The sequence below is a fragment of the Globicephala melas genome, chromosome 8, assembly GCF_963455315.2.
Source record: "Globicephala melas chromosome 8, mGloMel1.2, whole genome shotgun sequence".
NCBI lineage: Eukaryota > Metazoa > Chordata > Mammalia > Artiodactyla > Delphinidae > Globicephala > Globicephala melas.
Genome location: NC_083321.1, coordinates 46,268,209 through 46,290,075, shown reverse-complemented (window position 1 = coordinate 46,290,075; position 21,867 = coordinate 46,268,209). Strand labels below are relative to the sequence as shown.

General features: G+C 44.9%; 1 protein-coding gene across 7 annotated transcripts in view; it reads right to left on the bottom strand.

The window, feature by feature from the left end:
• DENND2B (DENN domain containing 2B) overlaps positions 1-21,867 on the bottom strand; it is a 174,547-nt gene that overhangs the window by 100,450 nt on the left and 52,230 nt on the right. For 5 of the 7 annotated variants that reach the window (XM_060303539.2, XM_060303535.2, XM_060303536.2 and 2 more), the window contains one exon: positions 8,173-8,261. The gene's annotated coding sequence lies outside the window, so the exon portion shown is untranslated. Of the gene's footprint in view, positions 1-7,432; positions 7,671-8,172; positions 8,262-21,867 lie in introns of those variants that run through there. The other 2 variants (XM_060303533.1, XM_060303541.1) reach the window with 1 other exon arrangement.

Below are 21,867 nucleotides of genomic sequence, written 5' to 3'. Positions count from 1 at the left end.
ACATTTCTCAGCAGAACAAACTGGACAGACAGACTAGCCACTCAGAAACAAAGCCTGCTTGGCTTACAAGGGAATAATAAATATAACTATAGTGGCTCACATTGCATAAAGTGCTAGATACGAGGTGCTACTCTCAGCACTTGACATTTAGGCCTCACCACGACCCTATGAAATAGTACTATTACCACCTCCATTCTATAGAAGAGGGACTGGGGCATGGGAGGCTAAGTACCTTACCCAAGGCGACACAGCTGGGACGTGGCAGAGCCAGAATGTGAACCCCGACAGCCCGACCAGGCTCTAGACATCACTCTTTCATTGGATGGCTCTTCCCTTAACACACAGGTTTGTCTCTGAGCAAAACTGGCTCACTCCAGACTCTAAAGGAGAGAGGGTCTGTCAAAAAACACTGCCAGTTTTCTCCACTGAGAGAAGGAAACAGTGTTGGCCGCATTTATTCACAGAGCTGGTCTAAGTCTTTACGGCAGAACAAATGAGTACTCCAAACATGTGTTGACCAAAATTTTTCCAGAGGCACTAAGTGAAACCACCACCTCCTTTCTTAATGACCTGGGAGACCTTCTAACTTACTAAGGGCTAGAGCCTCTCTGCAAGTTGTTGCAACCGAGCCCTATGCAGCTGAGAACAAGTTCCCAGTCTCCAAGTTATACGAACCAAGGCAAAATGCTTCTTAGAATCCAGCTGATGGGGTTAAAAAAAAAAGTTACCCAAATATGTTTTTAAGCATAAATTAAGTATGTTGGTCAGTCTGAGGAAATAAAATGTATCAAATATTTTACTTAGCTTCATTGGACTTTAGGGAAATCTAGTTGGAAAGATAAGATAATGCATATCAAGTGTCAAGTCAGAATGTCAATGAAAACACTCAATCCAAACCTCCCACTTCCTGGAAGAGGAAACTGAAGCCTAGAGAAGCCAAGTTACTTCCCCAAGGTCACCCAGCAAGTCGTAGCTAGAGCCAGGACTAAAGCTCAGATCTGCTTACTACCTGGCCAGGGCTCTTTCTACTCCCGTGTGTGGGCAGAGAAGTTCTTAGGAGGGAGAGATCTCTAACAGCAGAAGCAGCTAGCATTTTTTTTTTTTGTGGTACGCGGGTCTCTCACTGTTGTGGTCTCTCCCGTTGCAGAGCACAGGCCCCGGACACGCAGGCTCAGCGGCCATGGCTCACGGGCCCAGCCGCTCCATGGCATGTGGGATCTTCCTGGACCAGGGCACGAACCCGTGCCCCCTGCATCGGCAGGCGGACTCCCAGCCACTGCGCCACCAGGGAAGCCCCAGCAGCTAGCATTTTTTGAGAGCATATGTGTGCCAGAAACTAAGCTAAGTGCTTTATGTAAATTATCTCATTTAACCCCTGCAACAGATCTTTAAGATGGGTAATATTACTAAGACACTAAGGTTTACAAAGGTTAACTCCAGAGGTCCACAGATAGTAAGAGGAAGCGCCAGACTATGAACCTCCAGAGCTGGCTACAAAGCCTATGTTCTAAGCTGGGTCTTGAAGGATACAGGATAGAATTCATGGAAGCAGAGGTGAGGAGTGCTAGGGTAGCCAGTGTCCAGAGCACTGAGAGCAGCTTGGGAAGGGCCTCCAATGCTGCGTTAAGGGGGACCTCAAGGTCCTACCTGGGCCAGCCTGTAGGAAAGGGGCAAGCAAGAAGCAGTTCTATACTCCCATGACTATGAAGGGTAAGCATCCTACAAGAGGGTAGAGCTGAGCCTATGAAGCTGGGTTGAGAAGGACCACGTCAGAAACTCTCCTGGGGTCTTGACAGAGAGATGAATAAAGTACAAAGTATACACTCCTTCTAAAAGAAGAATATGATTTGACTTTCCTAGCCTAGTAACCCCAACCTGATTAAGAGATTCCAGCCTTACTCTCTTCAAAGAGCTGCTCCAAGTTGATAATAATAATGGAAAGCACTGAACATTTACTGTGTGCCAGGCACTGGGCTGAGAGCTTTACATGTATCATTTCATTCAATCCTCACCACAACTGTAACAAGCTAAGAGTTATTATTATATCCATTTTACAGATGCCTCACAGAAAACTGGGACTCAGAGAGATTAGATAAATTACCCAAGGTCACACAGCTAGTAAAGAGTAATGTCAGATTCTAAACCTGTGTTTATATGACCCCTGAGTTCCAGCCCTTAATCACTTCACTACACTGCATGTAAGATACTCTCATTATGTGCAAATAATTCCATCAGAGCTGCTCTAAGGCAGCACCATACACTCACTGAATATCTAACAGTCACTGAGAGTTGAACAAACACATTACAGGTTGACTCACTTAAAAGCAATCTATAAAACTCAGTTGTCAGAACTCCATAAGGGAGCCTGTGTTCCAAGACATGAATGAACATACCAAAATCAGTTCCTCAAACAAATCTAAAGAGTTCTAGAAACTAGCTGACTTTATAGTTTTCTTTCCAATTTTCCCATTTCCCTTTTCCCGTTCCCCACCCCCTGCACACACGCACCAGGGTCAGACACTGTCAGAGAAGCCTCAAACACCCTCCTCCTATTTCCAGTCCTTTAGTGGGCTCTCTCCCATTACTCAAAGAGTGCTTCAAATCAGAGTCTAAGAGTTGGACCCTCTTCCTTTTTCCCAGGCTAACGCATGAGATAGCCATTAACCCTACCACCAAAACCTAAAACTTCAGTAGGTCTGTGTTTCTTCTCAGTCACACGGACAGAGGCTCACACTGGGGAGGAAATAACTATACTACAACAAGTAATACAATATATATATGGGATAAATCCCACACTTGATACTTTTTTAGATCCTCCCCAGCTCTTGGCCCAGACCCTCTGTATTCACTGCCTAAATGGGTAAACAGACCAAGAGAACATATGGGCACCAGAGATGTCTCTGGGCCCAAAGAGCAAATGAACAGGGGTGTTGACTGCAGTGCCAGCCGCTCCCACCCACTCCTGCCCTCCCAGTGCTTGTTAGGATCTACACAACACTGTCTCTTTGAGCCCCTGGGGGCGGGCCGGCATTCTGCAGTATCACGAAGGCCTCCTAGGTCAGCCCAGGTACACCCTCTATCACCCTTCCTGTCCCTGACAACTACCCTCTCCTCAATCCCCCTCCCAGGGCCTTTCTCCTGTTCCTTCTAGTAATCTTCCTACTGCTTCAGATCTCCCATAACCCTATGTTTATCTCCTTTTTCCCAGGTTCAAATAGTCCTTCATCCACTGTGACGCTTCCTATTAGCCAATCTCCAGCTCACATACAAATCCCTTCAGTGACAAGTCACACAGAAAAAGAGTCTGGATCTTTGAGAAACAGGTGGTTTCATGACAAACTCTTAGGAACAGGTCAGCTTTGGTTAAGAAGGCTTCATATCCTGATTGCATATAATTCACCCTTTATAGAGACAGTGCAATCTAAGATTCAGGCAGTTTTCAGAGAAGAGTATTGTGATCATTTCAACAGCCCCTCAACAGCAGTATACCTGAGCCAAAAAAAATGAGAAGGGATCTTTGGAGAAATCCTTCAATAAGGTAGTCTAGACTCATTCAGCATCTTCCTCTCCCCTCAAAACACACATACACACATACACACGTGCAGGCCAGTTTTCTAGGGCCCATGGCTAGAAACAGAGACCCTGGATTTTTTCTATCAGACAATATATCACGTGGCATGTTCCCCTCAGATGGATACACCCGCATTTCACCCCACCCACCTATGGGACAGGTGCACAGAGCAGCTTCTCCCCAGCATAAAAGAGATGCACAGTCTCCCTCCCCACCCCCAGAAGAAGCCACTCACTAGTGCAAGTTTTCCCACAGAAAGAGAACTCTCTGCAGACCATGCCAGGTGGTCTTTTTTTTTTCTTTCATGCCCTCCTGGCCCCTTTTCCACTTTCGCATGGTTCCTGCGAGGCCCCCTCCCTACAGCCTGCTCTCCCAAGCTAAGGCGGAGGGACAGAAGGAAGACAAGCCAAAGCCGTGCAGGGCTGCTGCCCGGCCTCCCCCAGGCTCCACCCACGTTCCCTTTGCTTGGCTGCCTCAGCAAACTCTCTTGGGCCCAACATGAGAAATCAGGAGTCTCCAGGGCAGTGACAGGTAACAGCTAAGAGAAGCAACAGGATGACATGCTCTCAGCCTCTCAGTCCTGCCAGCCTGCAGGGAGGTGCTTTGGACAGCCCAGGACTCAGACCCTCTACCTGTCTCAGGTTCCTACCTCCCGGAAGTAGTCATTAGAATCAGGTGAGGTGGGGACGGGACGCAGCCTCTCTTAGTCCCGGGCCAGCAGTGTGGCTGTGATATCTGGAGTTGTGGAGCCTGTCCAAATGGTACACCCAAGCCCTGCATTCCAGGGACAGGGGCAGAGCCAGCAGAACTGAGGACGGCCTTGGCCTGTCCTCCAAAGTATTTCAGAATTGCAACTTCCCTGGGTAACTGATTATTCTAATTTTACAGAGAGAAGGAGCCCAGGGGGAGAAAGTGCAGGAAGAGGAGTAAAGGAAGGGGGAGAGAGGGAGTAAGAACAAGAATGTTACTTTTTCATCCTTAAGGAACATGGAGGGATCCGATTTGTGACTCAGCTCTGGGAAACTGGACTGACAAGGAGTGGGGAACAGCTGCAGCCCCAAGCTAAGCTGTGGACAGCTTCCCCTCAGGCTGGAGAGGCTGCTGTGACAAGATTCACCTGGAAAAAAGGCTCCGTTATTAAAAAAAAAAAAAAAAAAATCTGTCTGTTCAGGGGCTTCTTCCAAGGCACTACTCCAGGGCCTGGCTGGCAGGTGTGCCCTTGCCCTACAACAAAAGCTGCGGCTGCAGGTGGGGTGCCGGCCCTTTCCCGTGTTCCCACCTAGTATGCCAGGAGCCTCCCGGAGTCTCTGAGGACAGAGCTGGGACGCCCTTGCCCAGAGGCTCCACTCCCCTGCTATTCTGTTCCTTGCACAGTCCCACGGCATATCGAGTATCTCTGCCCTTGGAATTCCCAATTCCTTGTTTCTTTCTTATTTCCCTCTAAGCTGTAGCCACAGGTTCCTAAAAGAGCTGCCTAGCCCCCAAGGACCTTTCAGAGCAATAACACTTCCTGCCAGTTAGAACCCTGCCTTTCAAACCCAAAACGGAGGAGAAAGGCCTCCCTGCTCACTCGCAACAGTTTCCCCAGCAGAACCTAACAGGATGAGGGAACCAGCCCTGGCAACCAGTAGCCTCTCTTCCAGCTTCTAAAATCTATGACTCCGTAAGCGCCAGGCAGCTGTGGGAAAAGCAAAGGGTCTCTTGGAATCCCTCTCCTCCATACTAAAACATGTGAGTCAGGTGACCCAAGGAAAGCTTCATCTCTGAAGGATCATTTATGGCTCAAAGTCTACAGTGAACATCACTAAACTTCCCAACCCAAAGAAAGCACTATTTGTTTCTTTTCACATCTTGAAGAAGTTTTAAAAGGATTTTCTCATTTTTATTTATAAATGCAAAAGAGAAGAAGGGACTTTATAAATGGGAAAACCAGAACAAAGTGACTTTCCAGAAGAAAGAGGGACCATCCATCAAGTGTCAATTCATAACATCTTACATCATATAGGACTTGACTTGTTTAAAACTACGTTCATGGAAATTATTTCATTTGCTCCCCGCAACAGTCCTATGAAGGAGCTATTATCATTATCCCCATTTCACAGCCAATAAATCTGAAGGTCGTAGAGGTTGAGGGTCTTGCCCATGGCTACCTTTATGGTAAGTAGCAGAACCTGGCCACGGTTCACGTCTCCTAAACCCAAATCCATTATTCATTCTGCTACACCAAAAGAAAGATCATCTGCTAGCCCTCTTCACACGTGCGGGGACCATAAAATTGGAGGAGCTGCCCAAACACATCCACACGAGTAGAGGAGAACTGAGATCCTGGATTTGCGTTGTCCACCGAAGGGGCCACTGACTCAGAGAGGCCTCCTCTTCACATCCCCCAAACTGAGTCCCAGCCAACAGCGCCATGCCACATCCCCCCAGTTAACCGAGGTGTCAACCAAGCAGAGGAGCCCTGGAGTGCAGTGAAAGGAGGCATCACTTTAGAAGCGGCCCGTCTGAGGTCCAGGGCCATGGAGTTCACCCTTATGGAGCCTCAGGCCACAACAATGATGTACACATGTCCACATTCAGGGAGCCCGCTTGGGGACATGGCCAGTGCTTTCATTGGCAAGCTGACCCGAAGTTAATCAGAAGGCCCCCCTCATTGTTTGCCAGAGTACAAAAGACATTCTGTTCAGAAAGTTCAAGAAGAAAAACCAAAGAGCCAGGATGGCAGCTGTTCCCTCATCCCACAGAGAAACCAAAGGCACCCACCAAGTTTCCTGAGGCCCAGCAGTAAGTTTAAGATATAACATGGCTGAAGCGGAAGCACATCCCGATGGGTCTCCACTGCAGGGAGTGTCCACTGCGTTAACCCTCCTGATAAGATCACTGACAACCTTAGCTACCTCATCACCTATGAAAGTGCCTTTCTGGAACAGTCTCCTCTCCTAGGCCACAATGAGTTCACCACACGCTAGTCCTCTAGGTCAGAACAAGTTTTACCGAAACATAGGACAGTGTAGAAGGGGCGTGCGGCATGGACACTGCATGCCCTGAGAGTTGGTTAAAATATTAACCAAGGAATCCATTCAGCACAACCACAGCACTTCATGTCTCCTCAGGTAACCTAGCTCTTAGCAGCAGCTCACTCTGAGATATCTGGATAAGAAAAACCTCTTTGCAGGTCCCCCAGCCCCCAGACACCACCTGCCTCCACCCCATGTATTTTCTAAGGAAAGCCTGTGATGGACTTTATTAATGAAGGAGGACAGCTTGCTTCTTACCAAGCTACCTGGGGGCCAGAGAGAGAGACCAACCCCGGTTCAGATATCCCTAGGACAGTCCCTCTGTCCTAATAACTACTCCGGAGAGACTTGGAGCTCACCACAGGCTCCCAGCTGAGTTAATTAGCTTTTTTTTTTTTTTCATTAGGTCAGACATAGCAGCACCAAGAGACAAAACAGACAGTGTTCACTAGAACAAACCAAGCCACTCAAAAGACACTGGAGTTTCCACGTAAGAACTACAAACACAATGCTGGAGTGATGATAACTCATTTTTCTACATAAAAGACCCTTCCTGTAAAATATCCTGAGATTTTGTGCTAAATAAAAGTAAGATGATGATTCCTATAGTGAAGTCTAAACACCTCAGGTTCAGTAAGAGTGAGATCAGCTAGATCTGCAAAGTCAAGAAAATTGGCTGTTTCCCTCCTCCTTAAGCTAATAGAATCCAACTGTTGGAGCATGACATCATTCCTGAGCCCCAAACCCCGAGCACAGAGTACAGACACTTGCCTGCCTCCCAGAAAACAGCCCAAGACTGGCCAGGAAAGGAGGAAAAACAATCCAAGCCTGGAGCTGACCTTACCTGAAAGTCCCGGTGCTTTCCTGCCCACTCCATTCTCAGCAGTTTGGCTCACACCACAGTCTGTTAGGGAGCCCAGGGCCCCCAAATCCACTCGCTCCGGCTCGGATACCTGCTGCGAGCTTCCCACGGCTCCTTCCTCTGACCTTTCGTGGCGCTCCTTCCAGCCAAATGAGCGGAGCACTGCTGGCCGGCCAGGCCAGTCGTCATGGAGACCCTGTTCTCGCCAGCGCTCGCTCCCGATCTCTCCCTCCCTCCCTCCCTTTCTCTCTCTCCCTCCCTTTCTCTCCCCCGACCCCTCCCTCGCTGTCTCCCTCTCTCTCCCTCAGTTCTGGGAGGCTTTCACCGAAACAGCACTGTCTTTTGATCAGCTCGGTCTCTGCACGCATTCCACTCCTCCTACCTCCCTCCCAGTCAGACAAGGGCTCTGGGCTGCTCCTGGGAACTCGCTTCAACAGCTCAGAGGGGAGAAGGGAGAAGACAGTGAGTGGACTTGTTCTGCTCCCCACCAGTGTCTCATTTTTTTTATAACTTGGAAGAGTCCTGGTCAGGGGGGAGGGAGCTAGCTGGAACACTTGGAGGGGAAGCAAGCCCTTCCTCTGGGTCCTGGAGTGAGGGGAGGGTAGGAGGACCCAGATGCACTGCCTCGACTTGTTTGTGCGCTTGGGATTTTCCCCGGCAGCAGCTGAGGCGGAAATGCATTCACCTCCCTGGAGCTCGCCTGGACTGGCCTCTCTTCTTACCTTGCTGCCTGCCCAGGCCGTGGTGATGGCTTTAACCAGTGCAGGGACTCATGGTACTAGTGCTGGTGCCAAAGCAGTCTCTCATCTTCCTGCAATGGAGAGGAAAGACACCAGGTCAGGTCCAGTAAGTGTCCTGGGCAAGTCAGAGTCACAGCCCAAGCAACAAATGTGATACAAATACAGCCTAAAGCCCAGGCTTTCTGCGAGCTGTCGTCATGGCCAGAAATAATATCAGTGCTGTTAAAGAGCTAGCACAGTGCCTGGGACACAGCAGGCCCTCTAAGCGTAATCCCCCGATGCATATTTCTGCTCTGTAATATATTTTTTAAAATATTTATTTATTTGGCTGTGCCGGGTCTTAGTTGTGGCATGTGGGATCTAGTTCCCTGACCAGGGATCAAACCCGGGCCCCCTAAATTGGGAGCACGGAGTCTTATCCACTGGACCACCAGGGAAGTCCTCTGCTTTGTAATATTCTTTTACATGCACTATTTTGTTCGATCCCCAAAACCTTTTGAAGTATACTGGATAGATATCATTATCACCATTTTATAGATGGGAAAACTAAGGCTCAGAGGGATCAAATATCTAGTCCACAGTTACAAAGCCAGTTTGGCAGTCGAAGAACTAACAGTAGAGACCAGTCCGCTGCCCCCTAGTCTGGTACTTTCCTCTAAGGTACACTGCCATCTGATCTTACAAACTAACAGTTTTTTTGACAGCCAGTTATGAGATACAAGGCTGGGTTCCCTGGGGAAGATAGAGACTCCTTCTGAGTCGTGATCAAATAGGCCCTACTATCATCTTTTAGCCTGAAGGCTCTACGATAGCCTCTATGAGATATGAAACATACAGGTGCACAGATGAGAGAAAAAAAGTCCTGCCCTATAGCTATAAATTACCTTACACTTCTCCAAAGTACTCTTACAAATCTTGGCTCATCTGTTCAACCCAAGAGACCCACAGTTAGGATGGTACTATCACACTAGTTTAACAGATTTTTTTAAAAATCTAAAAGAGAGGCCAAATAACTTGGCCCAGGTCACAGAACCAGAAGATAACAGATCTAGAAATAGTAGCCAAGCCTTTCAACCCTCTTCCGTATATTAAGCAGAGTAGTTCCAAGAGCACCAGACAGAGCAGGGGTCAGAAGATCAGGTAGCCCCGGCTCCACAGCAGCCATGTGCCTCCGGGCAGATCACCTAGCCTCCCAGTCTCCATATAAAACCTGTCCCCTGGGCAAGTGACAGGGCTGGGATGAGCATGAAAAGATGTGTGTGAAAGCATTCTCCTTCACAGGCACTGAGCTAAGAACTTCATCTCAGCTGCTCTTCACCACAAACAAACAAAACCTGGGGCAGTTGGTTTGCCCCCAAGAAGAGGCCCCTGAGGCTCAAGGAAGACATTTTTCAACGTTGCTTCCTAAAACCGTGCTAGAGAGATTCTGATGGAATCTTTAAGGCTGAGATCCCTTGCAGAATTTCTGTGTTTTTCACTAATGTCCAATATACCACAAATTTCTTAAAACAAGATTTTAATTCAGTCAAGTTTAAAAGGTAAATATATGTCAGGAGATAAGGTAGGAGGTATGTCACAAAATACAACAGGAAATAACAGAATGGCACAAACCCTAAGTGGGGGGCACTTTTGCTTCAGTGAAGCAATCAGAGCTTCAAAGAGGGTATACTCAACCACCTACTAGAAGTACCCAACCCAATACCCTGACCCAAGTACCAACTCAGGAATTCCTCATAGGCCCTAGTGTCCCCCACCCCCATCTGCAAAGGAAGACAAGATGAAACGGCAAGGGCAATACCATCAAATCACTAAACTTCTCCCCCATCCCATTCCCAACAGGCAGCCCCTCTGCTCTGCTCCTGATGCCCAAAATGCACATTCCACTTGCCCAGTCTCCATGATGAGAAAGCAGAGGTGATGCCCATTCATTTTTACAATAAGACAATAGTCACAGTTATAATATTAATACCAACTAATGTTTATTGAGCACCTACCATATGTCAGGCATTCTTCTAAGCAGCATGAAGGGACAAGGTTGAGTACTAAAGCTGATACAAGTCAGTCTCTAAAGTAATGCAAACTTCAAAAAGCCCTCCAGACCAGACACAGAATGCAGGCCATGCTCCCCCTAGTGGCACACCGGGGTTACAGCGGTTCCTTAGGGCCCTCCCCTGGGGGGACCAGGTAGGGACATAGTAAGGGCCGCATTAGTGGGAGAACTGAAATCGCTGCTTGGGTGCTGCTATTATGTATAAGCTCCTTGAACTGGGCAGAGCGAAAGGACAGCTGAATCCTTCTGCTGCCTCTGCAATGCTGGATTCAGATCAATCCTACCTGACCTTTCCGGAAGGATAGGGCTTTTACAGCCGTATGTGGTCTAGTATCTGCTGGGAGGCCCACATGCAGACTTCAGCCAGAAACCCAGGAGATATCCTTGCACATCCCTACCTCACACTCCCCGCAGCCAATCCACTTACCGACTCCAAATAATTCTACTTCCAAGATTTATCTTTTATCTGTCCGTTTTTCTGCACCTCCATTGCCACCCCAGTCTTTCCCCTTAACCACTGCACCAACCTCCTAATCACCCCAGCTTTCACTCTTGCCCTCACACCTCCGTTCTCCACAGAGCTGTCTGAATCACCCTTTTACACCAAATCATGTCATTTCCTGCTTAGCACACTTCAATGGCTTCCCACTGCATTTAGGATAAAATCTGAATTCTTACCAGGACCTATAAGGCCCAGCATGATCTTTCTCCAGCCTCCTCTCCTCTCAGCACATTTCCTACCCTCCCACTCTGGGTGCCAGCTACACAGGCCACCTTTTAGTTTCCCAAAGTGTCAGATCTTCTCCAGGCTCCTCCCCTTGCCTGGGACACTCCCCCACACCCTAGTCTTCACCCAGCTGAATCTTACTCGCCTAGCTTCAACTTGCCTCTCACCTCTGCAGAGAAGTCTTTCACGATCCTCCAGTGTAAATGAGGACTCACCCTCCATGGCACTTACCATAACCTGCAATTGCTCATTTGTGCGATTACTTGCTTCCCCCCTGAGTTCCTTAGGAGCAGGAACCTTGAAAGTTTTGCTAACCACCATATTCTCTGCATTTAGGATAGGGCCCAGCTCATAGCTGGCACACAATAAAAATCTGCTGAATGAATGCATAAAACCCCCTTTCTTCCTGTCCAACAGGAAGAAGAAACTTAGAACAGCCATTTCACGTCACTCATTGTATCTTTTCATAGACTTACAAACTATAATTACATGTCTTTTCCTCATGTGCCTTGCCTGTGGGCTCAACCAAAAATTCCTGTAAAGTCTCCCTGTGGTTTGTTTCCCAGAACTTTCCTCGTAAGGTCACTCTTCCGGGGACGCGCTCCAGGGTTTTACAGCCTTTCCCAGTCCCAGAGTGCCCACTCACAGGCACTCCAGCACAAGTATCACTGCCAAACCAAGTGGGATGCAGGAATGGCTCAACGCCCACAGATGGGAAGGCTCTCCCGGGTCAGCTCCATTCAAGGACAAAAATGTTTTCTCTCACCTCCACTGTGCAGGTCACTGTGCTTACAGAAAATACACTTTTACTTTAAAAAGTCATCTTATGTTTTATAATTTGGAGATGGGTGTAAATATTGTTTGAAAAAATGTTTTTCCATTACTGAAAAGAAACTGAAAACTACTGTCTGGGGGAAAAATAATGAAGGCCTAAATAATAGCAACAGCAGTGTGCCTAAGCCCAAACCCCTCCCGTGACAGACATGGCCACCAAAATCTGAAATCCCTTCCGGCTTCCTCTCCTGCCACACTCCCCCACGACCACCACTCCATTACAGGCACAACCATCACACACCAGCTGGTGCTCTGAAAACTGCATTTCTCCTCTCCCTCCCCAGCTGCCCACACTGTTACCTTTTTCTGAGTGCCTCCCCTTCCCTAACTAGCAAAACCAAATGGCCTTCAAGGCCCAACTCAGTCATCACCTCCTCTGTGAAATATTTCTTGATCTCCTGGCAGGATCCGTTTGTCTACTCTGCAAGCCCACAGCAGTTTAGGATGCCTTTATCATGGTATTTATATCATTTTATCACTGCTACTTGCACTCCCTCTCCCCGACAGTTGTGAGCCCCTTGAAGTCTATCTACTTTCATATTTCATTCAGAGTGGGCAACCAATTAATGTGTTCAATAAATGAAACACTTAAAAAGACTCTTTAAAAAAAAAACCCACAGAAACAGCTGCCCCCTCCATTAGATGAGGGAATTTGAGTGGATAGCCTTACATAGTCTATCCACTCAGATTCAAGAGAAGAAAAAAAATTATATATATATATATATTTTAATATATATGTGTGTATATGATCATTAGGTTCTAGATTTGATCACTAGAAGAAATTATAGTCTTTTCTTTAAAAAACTTTTCTTTAAAAACTGAAATGCCAAATCTGAAAACACAGGAGCAGAATAAATCTTTTAAAGTCACTCCTTACTTTGGGATCATTGGAATTCAAGAAAAGAAAGCTGTTATCTCAATATTACTGGCTGGATCCTAGAATGCCTAAGAGATGCAGTATAACTTCAGATGCCTCTGGAGAGCCTAGCTCCCAGTGCCCACCAGACTGGGGTCCAGCAGCATGTCCACTGAAGACACCCAGTTCTACCCATGTGTCCTGCCCATTTTCCTACACTGGGCTCTGGTTGCCATGTGAGTAGGCAGGTTTACACAAGAGCTCTTTAGGACTTTACAGTTTTCCTTTTCTACCTCTGAGTGGCAATGTGGTTAAGAAGGGAAAAACTAAAAATTCAGGAGTAGAGAAAAGAGTCATCAGACTGGAGTCCAGGTCCTGGTTACAGGGCGGTGAGATCCTGAGCAAGTCCCTGTCCCCCACAGGGCCTCTGCTTTTTCCTGCATATAATGAGAGGGGTATTGGGCTGTTGGAACTAGCTGTTCTCCAGTGGTCCCTTCTAGCTTCAATGTTCTACTGCATTGTTCTTTGGCAGTCACCCAGATCCGTGGTTCTATCCTAGTCACCTAGTCCCCTTGCTTTCTGAATGAATCCAAAGCAGCAGAAAGACATCTTGTTTCAGGAGCTACAGAGCCTCCATCTAATCCTTTCAGCAGAACCCCATGGGGCTCTGGAGTCATCTGCTCGGGATCAGATAGAAGAAGACCATCACCACATAAGGCAACCTTTCCTAGAGGAAAAGATGGGAGATTCAGACTCCCTGCCCAAAAGCAGCTGGCCTAAGAGAAGAAAGGCACCAAACACAGGGTGGGGAAATTAGGAAATGGCCTGGGAAGTGCCTGGAAGAAGACTGCAGCTCTGCCAGGGACTCACTCCTAGCCATCAGTCTGAGACAAAGCAGCCTTTACAAAGCAGAAGCACTGGCAATATCTAACGAAGTTCTCTTGGAAGACAATCTGCTTACTGCCAATCAAGCAGTCTCTTCATGGGCTCTACCAGGGCCTTTGCATCAACAAAACAAACGCGTTCCTCCAGATGGCAATTCCAGCCCTCCTCTGCCTGGGAGCCACAGCTGGCAGGACCTCCAGTGCGCTGGCCACTGCTACACATACTTTGCTTCACAGCCTTCCTGGGAAAACAGAGAAATACCGATTCTTTGCTCAAGTCCTGGCATTTTATGGTAGGAAATTCTTCCAGGTCCTTATTCCTGACCTAATCCCGCCTGCCTCCGACCCTTTTCCCACCTACTCCCCTCCGACCCTGAGGCTCTGAACTCAGAAAGTGTGGGCTCAGCCTATAATTATCCTAGATCCCACTGCCCTGTGGTGAAGCGGCTACTGGACATCTTCATGCTGGGTTGAGCACACTCTCCTTCTGTGCGCCAGCCTTCCGGCCCCAGTCCACCTCCACTCGGCTCACAACCCTCAATATGAGGCTCAAAGTTCAGATCCCCAGGACACAAGGTACTCAGTGCCTTGATCCAGTCCCTCAGAGTATCTGTCACAGAGTGTATATATAGGCTAATTTCTGGACTCTCTCAAATCCACAGGCCCCTGACCACTGCCCCTTGTTAAGTCCAAGCATTTTAACACTGGGCCACATAAACACAGTCTTGGGGCCAGGAACAACTGGACCAAGGAGGCAGTATCCCAGACCCCCTCTAGAAGCCCCATTTACCCTTCCAGAATGGGCTTCTCATGTTTACTTGGCTCAGAACTCCAAGCTCAACCAAGATCTTACCCGTCATGACTAAAGCTGCAGGTAGGGTACAAAGTGAAGGAAAAGGAGATGGAGGAATAAGAGGAATGTGCACTCAAACAGCTTTTCCATGATATAACCAAGAAAACACCTTGAGCCTCAGAAAGGAGTATCCCTTAGAATAAGATCTGGGCAAAGCTGTGGGAAATGTGGGTCCAGCCATATCACCTCCTCCATACTGTCCCCCCTTATTTTCCCAGGTTGGACTGGATTCTCTACCTCCACCCCCTGTACTCCCTGGGACAGTCTACTACTCCTGCATCTGCCGTGTTCATATTTTAGTGATACTTAGCTCATATTTTCATATTTTAGTGCACCAAGGCTTACCCAGCTCATTTCTCCTACTAGCCTATGTCTTAACTCTGAAGCCTAGTTTAGGGTTCTGTACCGAGTACAATTAATAATTTTTTAACATATGGACTAAAGAAACCAACCAACTAATCGATCTAACAAATAAGGGATCAACAATATCACCACAGAACCTAAACCATTTGGTGCTTAGCACCTCAGGGTGGTCCAAGGTTTTCAAGGTGTGGTACATATATACAATATGATTACAAGTGGTATAAGAACATTTAAAAATTTTTTAATGCTCTTGTATTTATCTTAATGTGTATTTTTTTAAAAAGATAACCAGCTATTAACTCCATTTTCACTGAAGTCATTGAGTAGACCAATGCTAAAGAAGGTATATATGTTTTTTGTTTGCATTTAGTTTTGTTTTGCTAAAATTAGTGGGTAAACATTTAAAGAGAAATGGGATACTTACACAACCTCAAAGTATCTCTCTCAGAATATATATTAATTACAAAGGAAGAAACAGGAAACTTGTCAGTGGAGAAACCTGGCAGACATTACCTTCACCAAGTGATCAAAGTTAACATTATTAGTAATAAGATACACTGACATAATGTACCCCTGACATGAAGCAATGAGAAGGGCACTGCACTTCTGTGGTGTTCTTCCCAAAAATCCATAACCTTAATCTAATTATGAGAAAACATCAAACAAACCAACTTGAGGGACATTGTATAAAATACCTTCCCAGTACTCCTCAAAAGTCTCAAGGTCATAAAAGGTAAGGACAGACGGAAGAATTGCCATAGACTGGAGGAGACTAAGACACAACACCTAAATGTAATGTGGGATCCTGGATTCCACCCTGGAACAGAAAAAGGACCGTAATGGGAAAGACTAATGAAATACAATTAAGGCTATAGTTCACATTATACCAACGTTAATTTCTTAGTTGATAAGTATACCATAGTTACGTTAGATTAGGGGACTTTGTACTGTCTTTGCAGACTTTCTGCAACTCTAAAATTATTTAAAAATAAAAAGTCTTGTAAAAGCTAATTTAAAGATAAATAAATAAAAGTATATATGGTACATATCATAAACATGGGTGAGAATGACTCAAGTTTGAGAAGCAAGAGTGGCCACCCTTCAAACCCTACCTCCAAGGAAAGCTTCCCCAGAATAAGAAGAACAGCTGTAGAAGAATATTTAGTAAAATGGGCAGTGTTCAGTTTACATTACTTGGAGAAAAAGTAATTATCCCATTTTGTTAAATATATATATATATATGCCACATATATAATGCATAGAAAAAATGTCTGTATTGAAATAAAGATAACCTATCCTGAACCAAGTACAGATGGCATTTATTAAATAGTAAATGGGATATAGCTTTTGGAAAGCATCTTGGCTAGATCAATTAAAATGCTCATATCCTGTGACTCAGTGGCCTCATTTCTGGGAAGCTGTCCTAAGAATAAAATGCCCAAGTATAAGGGGAAAAAATGCATGTTCCCAGCATTATTTATAATAATGAAAATTAGAAACAAACTCCATGTGAGTCATTACTAAATTGGTAAATGTCAAGTGTTTTTTGACCACTACCCATACTAAAAAATAAATTTTATATAGTAATACAGAATGTGCATGTATGAGAGAGCGTGTGTGCACGTGTGTATGTATACAAAACTGAACCAAAAAGTTTCTGCAAACAATACTTATCTTTACTATGTGTGATGCTCTCTGCCATTTTCTACCCTAATCTATTTCATTAAGGAAACAAACAAAGCTTGTAGAGCCCCACTAGATTGATTCCCCATCCCACTAATGATGACCTGCAGTCTGAGAAACACTGCACTAGATGGACAATTGTGCAGCCATTAAAAGAAATTACTACAATCCACAAACTGGTAACAGTGATTGGCTCTAGGGAAAGAAAAGAGAAAGAACGTAGGAGGAAGATTTGCTTTTCACCGTACATCTTTTTGTACCTTTTGAATTTGCAATACATACATGTATTATTTATTTAAAAAGTGACTGTGAAGACTTTAACAGTATCAGACAATGCTAATTTTGCATAACAAAGTTATAACTACATTAAAATGTAGAAAACACATACAAGCGAAAAAGGAAATTATACCAAAACAATAACCACATTAGCAATTTTTTCCTTCTTACTAAGTTCTACATATGCCACACGGTTACTGTTTTACTTCTACAATTTAACATATATTTATTTTCTAAAATTAATGCAATTATTGGCAAGGGTACATAGGAGATTTCAAAGCTAATGGTAATGTTTTCTGTATTAAGCTGGGTGGTAGATACATGAATACTCACATTTAAACTGTACATATAAAAAACATATACACTATATTTTAATAATATTTTTAAAATGAAAGATTGCAAAAGTGGACCATTTTTTCATTTTTTCAGGTCTGCCTCTCCTCACCCTCAAACTCAAGCAGACACTCCAACAAAGTGTGGGATAGGATTTAAAACCATCAGTCAAATGGATACCTTCCATTTTTGTAAACAGGTTGTAACATGTTAGAACCTGTCTCCTAAAGATTTCCATTTAGAACTTTGTAGGTGGGCTAGTTTCAGCGTTCCATTCACACTCAGGACTCTCTTTTAGTGTGTTTCCTTGATTTCCCTTTCCCCCCCCTCCCACTAAGCCATTGTTTATGCCTTCATACTTTAAATCACATATAAGCTCTTCTGAGCAAAAGGACCATTTCTTATTCATCTTTGAACTTCCAACAGGCTATAATGCAGTGTTTTCTTTACACACAGCAAATGCTCAATAAGTATTTATTAAATAGGCAATATCATAGGCAAAACTCCAGAACAGAGTATATGAAACACAAAAAGTAGCAAGGACATAAAGAAGGAAGCACTGATCACTGGAGATTAAATAAAGTCATGCTAAAAAAGTCATTACTTTTATTTAATACAGTTAACATGGAATTATAGTAGAGAATAAAGGAGATAATATATGTAACACACTCAGCAATAGATAGTAAGTGGTCTATAAATAATAGTCTGGGGGTTTAAAAATAATATGCACACATATTTACATAATATATATTTACATATGATATATATTATGTGTCACATAAATAAACATATGCACACACATATATCAAAGAATTCCAGGACACAATTTATCTGCACTTCAGAAAAATCTCTCTTGATCTTATGGATAAAACAGGAAGGCACTGGCAGTAGCACCATCTGGTAACTCAGGACAGCTGGGTCCAAATGGAAGCGCAAAATGGATCAGTATCAACTACGAAGGAGTACTCTGGAACTCCTAGAAGTCTGGACATTCCCATCTGTTCTAATCCTAGCCTGGTCACCCTTTTTTATCAATGACTCGGGTAAGGCACGCTTATCAAAAATGCACATAACAAATTAATTGGGAGGGAAAATTAACATATTAGAGATAATTCCAAAAAAAGGGCCTCCAAAAACTTAGAACCACAGGTTAAGTATAACAAGATTAAATTTTAAAAGGACAAAAGGTATCATTTTACACTTAAGTTTATTAAAAAAAACTGCATGACAACAGGACGAAAATGGTAGAAGTAAATTTTTGTGACTTTCTGTTTGAATAAAAAAAAAAGAATGGTATAAGTGAAAGACACTTGAGGAATGGTTCAATATGAGTCAACTGATGAGTCCCTGTGATTTTGAGTTTACTGACCGACATACAGAGTCCAGATCAAATGAGGTCCATGTCTTACTTTGCTCCATTCTGGTTAGAACAATAGTGTATCCAGGGGACACACACTATATTTGCAGACCCAAGGGTAACAGAAGCCCTAATAATATCCCAGGCAAGTATGCTGAAGAGAAAAAGAAAATCAAGTCTGTGGAGTCCCTTAAATTGAGAAATAAGATAACATCTCTGGTTCATGAAGCTCTTAAGACCCCCTACAGAACAGGAAGATAAAAAACTACCCCATAACTTACTCCCCATGGAGTCATCTCTGGGAACTAGTGGCTAGATGCGATAAAGAAAGCTCACAGAAAGAAGAGACAGCTGAGCCCTGCCTGATCTGCCCTTTGTGCCTTCCACTACTTACATGAGAGCCTCTCATTTGGGGCTCTGACCATCCAAGTTCTAGTGAGGATGCTGAGAAGCTCAGGAATGCAAACAATTCTTACCCGTCATCTCCCCAAACCATGGTTCATCATGATCAGAATTACAAAGTGATGTTTTTAACCATCAGAGTGAATTCTTGTGGATCTTTAACCTTCTATACTAAGCTGTCATCTGATAGCTCTTGTGAGCAAGGACTCGGCTTTGACTGTTGTAACTGAAACATTAGACAGTAGGAATGCAGCAGTTCAGCTCCATCAGGCATTGCTGGGACGTATACATACCAGCGTATCTCCCGTAATGAGAAACTACAGTGCTTCTAAGGACTTAAGAAGAATCAGGAGGAGAGAAGAGCAGTGGCCCCTCAAAATTCGGTGCTTATCCTAGGGACATGGATGGTGGCCCTGGTCTACAGATGAGTGTCCTACTAAATAAACTTCAATGTCCTATGGTAGAAGATGCCATTTTTTAAACCCTTCTCTCTCTTTTCCCCCAAGGATAGGAACCTAGAAGTTTCTAATTTATGCAATGATTAGCTCCTTCCTTAACAATACATACACTAGGTGTATCCCATTTTTATGTAAAATAGAGCTAGTCTGCCTTTTGTATAAAAAGAGGTGCTTATAAACATTCATTCACTTAGAGATCAACTCAGAGAACAGGTGAGATGATGAGAGGAAAAACAGAGGAACGTGGAGGGAGAGAAGAGTGCAATTTAAGATCCTGAAGGACAGAAACAGGAGGAAGCTTGTTTGGAAGTCTGAGAATAGCATATCTGGGGGAATTCCTGAGCATTACTCCCTGGGATGTCAAAGAACATATCTGAGTAGCACTTAGCCTTTGAAGGAAAGAAAAAAATTCAGAAAGCCTATATTCCTTACCTGGGTGAACATGATTGTCTATAGCCCATGTAACGGGTTAGCTGACGCTGCTAATGACAGCATTATTAGGAAGAGGGCAGAGTAAAACAAACAAACAAAAAAACACACAAAAGGTCAAGGACTACTGTCCCCAGCACAGCAGTTGCCAGCAGAAGACTTCTTTCTCACAAGCCGTGGGACTCCAGAAGCTATAACTGGGAGACACTGGCTCTCCTCATACCCAAGCAAGCAAAGGAAGTCAACCACGTTAAGAGTCCTCAAGGTGATGAAAGACTGCAGCCACTCATCATCGACGCAGATAACATCTGCAGTCAGTGATGAAGGGACACTCCTCTTCCAAGGAAAAGGCCCACAGGAGCTGAGGAGGGGAAGTTTACTCAGGAAAAATCCACCAAGAAAATGAGGCATGACTGTGTCTATGTGCTTCCAAGAGAGTAACCACTGCTTATTAAATTAGTGTTCCTCTTCAGACTCAGGATTTCTCCAAACACAGCCCGCAGAAACATAGCCACCAGCCAATCACGAAGGGTCAGAGACCCAGAGACAGCTGTGAGAGCTGTGAGAGGCGAAGAGGAGACTAAATTGGGCTGTGGAGGTTTGCAAAATGATTTTGAGGACAGTGAGGGTGACCCCAACTCTATTTTTCTTTCTTCAACCGTGATCTCTCTCTGCTCTGTCTCCTGCTGTATGGGGCGGTGAGAATGAACACAAGGAGGGAGATCAAGAGCTCTTTGAATAGAAAGCAAGAACTTGAAGGGTAATTGACTGTGGAGGTGAAGGAGGGTCCAGAATGACTCCCAGGTTCCGGCTTGATCGCTGAGCACCAGCCACCACAGCAGGGAATAGAGACAAAACAGAATATTCCAAGGTGCTATGCTGTAGTCATGTCTGAGTTTAACCAAGAGAGGAAGTTGCTCCAACACAGGAAGTTATCTAGACAAGACAGACAAGAGTGGAGAGAACAGAGATGGAGGAAGGGGAATTAGACTAGAAAAATAGTTAAGGAGAAAAAATAAAAAAGGAAAGGAAGGAAAGAGGAAAAGGGGAATGGAGAGAAGTGCATGCATGCGTGTGTGTGTGTGTATGTGTGTGTGTGTGTGTGTGTGTGTGTATTTTAAGAGGAGGTGGGGAGAGGACATGGATAACACAAACAGCCATAACTCTGCAAATACTGAGTTCAAATATCGGCCACAGCCTACTAACAGCAGAGTGTGTCCTCTTCGGTAGTTAGGTTCTGGGGTCAGCATATAACATGAAAATCATGTGGAAACAAATTACTCTTGAAATTCCCTTAAAAAGGCACCACCCTGGAAACCAGCCACAGTCTCTGAGGAAACCCAATTCAATACTTTTCATATACATTATTTTCATGCACTCTTAAGAATCTCAGAACTAGAAGGACCCAAGGAGTCCGTCCTCCTTATATAGTGGTTCTCAAAAAGAGTTCCTAGTAGTAGAACCACTGATTTAGTCTGAAGCTTCTTGAATAAGCTTCATTTTGCTCAGAGAGACTGGTAATCACCTAATGTCACCTAACTAGACAGGACTTTTCTCTGACCCCAGACTCCTTCCTCCATGCTTCTCGTCTTAAATTTCCCCTAGGAGATAGAAGGCCAAGATTGGAGGTCCCATTATACCACTAAATAGTTGTGCGAGTTGGGAATAGTACCCTCTCCTTTCTTGGCTCTAATCTCCCCATCTGGACAATGAAGCCAGATTAGATGAACTCTAAGAGCCCAGACAACTCTGAGATACGTACTGAATGAAAAAGTGCTTTGAAAAGCACTTCATAAACATAAGATATCGTAATGGTCAACTCTCACAGGGCAGAAATGTTGGCATCCTACGTCTTTCCCCTCAATTTTACCCTTAATATCCCATGTCCAGGTCCTACTTATTCTACTTTTGAATATTCTCTAGGATTCACCCCCTTCCTCTCTATTCCGGTTGCAGATGACCCATACTCTTTGGTGGGTCTCCTTACTGCCAATCTCTGTCCTCTCCAAAATTAGCCTACTCTCTTCCACAAGAGTGCTTCCCACGAAATTCCACTTTCGCTGCATCCCTTCCCATCCCCTGAGCACCAAGGCAGATCGTCGTCACAGGGACCCTGGAAAGCCACACCCTTTCTATGTCCCTGCTGTTCTCCACAACCAGAACACCTCTCCT